We start from the raw sequence: 6269 nt of genomic DNA on the forward strand, positions 1-6269 counted from the left end.
TGTTATCTCATCTTTGTAAACATTTTTATATGCATAATATAAGGTTTAGATCCGAGACTAGCTGAAAATTTTTTCTTCAGTCATACATCTACTTTGGCACCCCTTTAAGCTATGCATAAATCTGGAGGAACCAGGCTCCATTACACATATTTATTTTTTGATCATGCCATGCAGCATGCGGGATCTTAGTTCTCCAACAGGAATCGAACCCATGCCTCCTGCGCTGGGAGTGCAGAATCTTAACCACTGGACCACTAGGGAAGTCCCTGGACACTATTACTCTTAGACCAGGGCATGCATGTCCCTTGCCCCACTCCTGTACCTCTTTGAAGTGCCTTCTCTGAAATGTTCTAAGTCCTCTTTGGTGCTGGCCTTGTTTCTCCATTTGGGGTGCTGTCTGTCTCCGCACATGGGGTTGACCAGATGTCCTGAGCTGCTCTTGTACCTACAACATCACCCTGGGGCTCATCTCTAGATTCCAGTTCTAGGAGAGGTGTCTAGTGATCAGACTACTGCTGCTGGCTGACAAAATATTTCTTTTGCAAGATTGTTTGAACTTAGGCACTTGGGGTGATGCTGACATGCTGATATGGGGGTGATTCTCATTTATTTTGGACGTAGATCTAATTTAAGGGTCTGCACTGTCTAAGGTTCACTGCTCAGGCCATCTATGTGGGCTCAGGCATCCACTTTCACTGTCTATGTGTAAACCATGCTGCCACTTCTGTTGTATAAACACCCAAGGGCTCTCGAGGTGGTTTCAGGTGTCCTTATGCTCCTTGCCACTGGTATTTAGGGCAGTTACCCAATCCCCTTTGGGATACCATGGATACCACATGGATCAAGCAGTCCTTTGAGAGTGGATACACTTATCACTTCTGAAGGCTTTCAAGATTCTTCATCACAACAGACTCTTCTTTCTCTAATTTTTCAAATTAAAAAAAAATGTTTTAGCTTTTTATTTTATATTGGAGTATTGTTGTTGCTCAATTGCTAAATCGTGTCTGACTCTTTGTGACCTGTCAACAATGTTGTGATAGCTTCTGGTGGACAGCAAAGGGTCTCAGCCATACATATACATGTATCCATTCTCCCCAGACTCCTCTTCTGTCCAGGTGACCGATGGACACTTCTGATCGATGTGGTGATGCCATGTTCTCCCTGGTTAGTGTTAAGCCCTCCCAGATGAGGAACAGATATCTTTTGCATATATGAGGTTATTTATTTTGTTATGTCTACAATTCCCTTCCTGCTGGTGATGGTGTATGAGAGGTAAGGTGCAGTCAGTATTCAAAAAGATCATATTTTCATTTTTTTCAATAATTATTACCTAAATCACTTTCATTTTTCACTTTCATGCATTGGAGAAGGAAATGGCAACCCACTCCAGTGTTCTTGCCTGGAGAATCCCAGGGACAGGGGAGCCTGGTGGGCTGCCATCTGTGGGGTCGTACAGAGTTGGACACGATTGAAGTGACTTAGCAGCACCAGCAAAGAGTTCAAGGCAAGACGTAGTTAGAAGATGTGCTGTTTGGTGTTATTCTATAACATCTTAAATGATACATTTAACATGACCAGAAAACAAATTATTCACATTTTCTGCACACTTTGGGTCAGGCCTGAATTTGTGGTTATTATCTAAGAAGTGCCATAACAGTCTTTGAGTGACTGGAAGCTAGTATTTACAAGTAGCACAATGGATGATGCAAAATCAAGAGTAACAATGTAACTAGCATGAAATATATATGGTAGGAGAGATTTTAGAGGCAGGAAGATTCATATTATTTTAATACAAACATGTTACAAGCACCATGGTATTATAAGAAATTATAGCATTACTACCTCTTTCTTGTGTTGAAAGATAAGAAATTAGCAACAAGTGGCTCATTTGATGGGGGCACCCAAGGAGACACAGTGGTAAAGAATCTGCCTGCCAATGCAGGAGATGGAAGAGACACACTTTCGATCCCTGGGTCGGGAAAATCCCCTGGAGGAAGAAATGGCAACCCATTCCAGTATCCTTGCCTGGAAAATTCCATGGAGAAGGTTGCAGAGTTGGAGGCAACTGAGCATGCACACATGGCTCATTTGATAATAAAGAAAAGAAAATGACTCTTGGACCAAATAAGAAAAAATATTGGGAAGAATCTTTACATGCATTGCATGGACAATAATTAAAATCTTTATTATTCTAAAGTGAAAGTTGCTCAGTTATGTCCAACTTTTTGGGACCCCATGGACTATAAAATCCATGGAATTCTCCAGGCCAGAATACTGGAGTGGGTAGCTGTTTCCTTCTCCAGGGGATCTTCCCAACCCAGGAATTGAAGAGGGGTCTCTTGCATTGCAGGCGGTTTCTTTACCAATTGAGTTATCAGGGAAGCCCTTTTATTCTAAATCTTCATCAATAGATCTCTATACTTAAGTGGACTTGTGAATTTTATAATATATATATATATTTATAATATTATATATATATCAGATCAGATCAGTCGCTCAGTCGTGTCCGACTCTTTGCAACCCCATGAATCACAGCACGCCAGGCTTCCCTGTCCATCACCAACTCCCGGAGTTCACTCAGACTCACGTCCATCCAGCCATCTCATCCTCTGTCGTCCCCTTCTGCTCCTGCCCCCAATCCCTCCCAGCATCAGAGTCTTTTCCAATGAGTCAACTCTTCACATGAGGTGGCCAAAGTACTGGAGTTTCAGCTTTAGCATCATTCCTTCCAAAGAAATCCCAGGGCTGATCTCCTTCAGAATGGACCGGTTGGATCTCCTTGTGGTCCAAGGGACTCTCAAGAGTCTTCTCCAACACCACAGTTCAAAAGCATCAATTCTTCAGTGCTCAGCCTTCTTCACAGTCCAACTCTCACATCCATACATGACCACAGGAAAAACCACAGCCTTGACTAGACGAACCTTTGTTGGCAAAGTAATGTCTCTGCTTTTGAATATGCTATCTAGGTTGGTCATAACTTTCCTTCCAAGGAGTAAGCATCTTTTAATTTCATGGCTGCAGTCACCATCTGCAGTGATGTGGGAGCCCAGAAAAATAAAGTCTGACACTGTTTCCACTGTTTCCCCATCTATTTCCCATGAAGTGATGGGACCAGATGCCATGATTTTCGTTTTCTGAATGTTGAACTTTAAGCCAACTTTTTCACTCTCTGCTTTCACTTTCATCCAGAGGCTTTTTAGTTCTTCTTTGCTTTCTGCCATAAGGGTGGTGTCATCTGCATATCTGAGGTTATTGATATTTCTCCCGGCAATCTGGATTCCAGCTTGTGTTTCTTCCAGTCCAGCGTTTCTCATGATGTACTCTGCATAGAAGTTAAATAAACAGGGTGACAATATACAGCCTTGACGAACTCCTTTTCCTATTTGGAACCAGTCTGTTGTTCCATGTCCAGTTCTAACTGTTGCTTCCTGACCTGCATACAAATTTCTCAAGAGGCAGATCAGGTGGTCTGGTATTCCATCTCTTTCAGAATTTTCGACAGTTTATCGTGATCCACACAGTCAAAGGCTTTGGCATAGTCAATAAAGCAGAAATAGATATTTTTCTGGAACTCTCTTGCTTTTTCCATGATCCAGTGGATGTTGGCAATTTGATCTCTGGTTCCTCTGCCTTTTCTAAAACCAGCTTGAACATCAGGAAGTTCACGGTTCACATATTGCTGAAGCCTGGCTTGGAGACTTTTGAGCGTTACTTTACTAGTGTGTGAGATGAGTGCAATTGTGCGGTAGTTTGAGCATTCTTTGGCATTGCCTTTCTTTGGGATTGGAATGAAAACACCTTTTTCCAGTCCTGTGGCCACTGCTGCCTTTTCCAAATTTGGTGACATATTGAGTGCAGCACTTTCACAGCATCATCTTTTAGGATTTGACATAGCTCAACTGGAATTCCATCACCTCCACTAGCTTTGTTCATAGTGATGCTTTCTAAGGCCCACTTGACTTCACATTCCAGGATGTCTGGCTGTAGGTGAGTGATCACACCATCGTGATTATCTGGGTTGTGAAGATCTTTTTTGTACAGTTCTTCTGTGTATTCTTGCCATCTCTTCTTAATATCTTCTGCTTCTGTTAGGTCCATACCATTTCTGTCCTTTATCGAGCCCATCTTTGCATGAAATGTTCCTTTGGTATCTCTGATTTTCTTGAAGAGATCCCTAGTCTTTCCCATTCTGTTGTTTTCCTCTATTTCTTTGCATTGATTGCTGAAGAAGGCTTTCTTATCTCTTCTTGCTATTCTTTGGAACTCTGTATTCAGATGTTTATATCTTTCCTTTTCTCCTTTGCTTTTCGCTTCTCTTCTTTTCACAGCAATTTGTAAGGCCTCCCCAGACAGCCGTTTTGCTTTTTTGCATTTCTTTTCCATGGGGATGGTCTTGATCCCTGTCTCCTGTACAATGTCACGAACCTCATTCCATAGTTCATCAGGCACTCTATCTATCAGATCTAGGCCCTTAAATCTATTTCTCACTTCCACTGTATAATCATAAGGGATTTGATTTAGGTCATACCTGAATGGTCTAGTGGTTTTCCTACTTTCTTCAACTTAAGTCTAAATTTGGCAATAAGGAGTTCATGGTCTGAGCCACAGTCAGCTCCTGGTCTTGTTTTTGCTGACTGTATAGAGCTTCTCCATCTTTGGCTGCAAAGAATACAATCAATCTGATTTCGGTGTTGACCATCTGGTGATGTCCATGTATAGAGTCTTCTCTTGTGTTATTGGAAGAGGGTGTTTGCTATGACCAGTGCATTTTCTTGGCAAAACTCCATTAGTCTTTGCCCTGCTTCATTCTGTATTCCAAGGCCAAATTTGCATGTTACTCCAGGTGTTTCTTGACTTCCTACTTTTGCATTCCAGTCCCCTATAATGAAAAGGACATCTTTTTTGGGTGTTAGTTCTAAAAGGTCTTGTAGGTCTTCATAGAACCGTTCAACTTCAGCTTCTTCAGCGTTACTGGTTGGGGCACAGACTTGGATTACTGTGATATTGAATGGTTTGCCTTGGAAATGAACAGAGATCATTCTGTCATTTTTGAGATTGCATCCAAGTACTGCATTTCAGACTCTTTTGTTGACTATGATGGCCACTCCATTTCTTCTGAGGGATTCCTGCCTGCAGTAGTAGATATAATGGTCATCTGAGTTAAATTCACCCATTTCAGTCCATTTCAGTTCGCTAATTCCTAGAATGTCGACATTCACTCCTGCCATCCCTTGTTTGACCACTTCCAATTTGCCTTGATTCATGGACCTGACATTCCAGGTTCCTATGCAATATTGCTCTTTACAGCATCGGACCTTGCTTCTATCACCAGTCACATCCACAGCTGGGTATTCTTTTTGCTTTGGCTCCATCCCTTCATTCTTTCTGGAGTTATTTCTCCCCTGATCTCCAGTAGCATATTGGGCACCTACTGACCTGGGGAGTTTCTCTTTCAATATCCTATCATTTTGCCTTTTCATACTGTTCATGAGGTTCTCAAGGCAAGAATATTGAAGTGGTTTGCCATTCCCTTCTCCGATGGACCACATTCTGTCAGATCTCTCCACCATGACCCGCCCATCATGGGTTGCCCCACGGGCATGGCTTAGTTTCATTGAGTTAGACAAGGCTGTGGTCCTAGTGTGATTAGATTGACTAGTTTTCTGTGAGTATGGTTTCAGTGTGTTTGCCCTCTGATGCCCTCTTGCAACACCTACCATCTTACTTGGGTTTCTCTTACCTTGGGCGTGGAGTATCCCTTCACGGCTGCTCCAGCAGAGCACCGCCATTGCTCCTTACCTTGGACGAGGGGTGTGTGTATATATATATATATATATATATATATTTTTTTTTTTTTTTTGGCCAAGCAGCATGTGGGATCTTAATTCCCTGACCAGAGATTGAACCAGTGCCCCTGCAGTGTAAGTGCGGAGTCTTAACCACTGCACCATCAGGGAAGTCCCTGTAATACATTGTTAACCAACTTCTTTATGTAGACAAGAACCCACAAGCGTGCCTGGGTATGTCCAGGGACCTACACACCCTGGAGGTAGCCTTGGAACTAGGGTTTCAGTGGGAGTGAGGCCCTTTGAGGAGATTTATGAGATGGAGATTGTCACAATAAAATATTTAAAAGCACAGCAGGAACATATAAGGAAGAATCAATAGCCAAACTATGTAGGGAAAACAGGCAAAAGATCTCAATATTTGTGTTCCCAGGTATTTCTCTGAGTTTCACTCACAAAAGCTGAAAGCCAAAAAATTAAGTT

The sequence above is a fragment of the Bos taurus genome, chromosome 6, assembly GCF_002263795.3.
Source record: "Bos taurus isolate L1 Dominette 01449 registration number 42190680 breed Hereford chromosome 6, ARS-UCD2.0, whole genome shotgun sequence".
Classification (NCBI taxonomy): Eukaryota; Metazoa; Chordata; class Mammalia; order Artiodactyla; family Bovidae; genus Bos; species Bos taurus.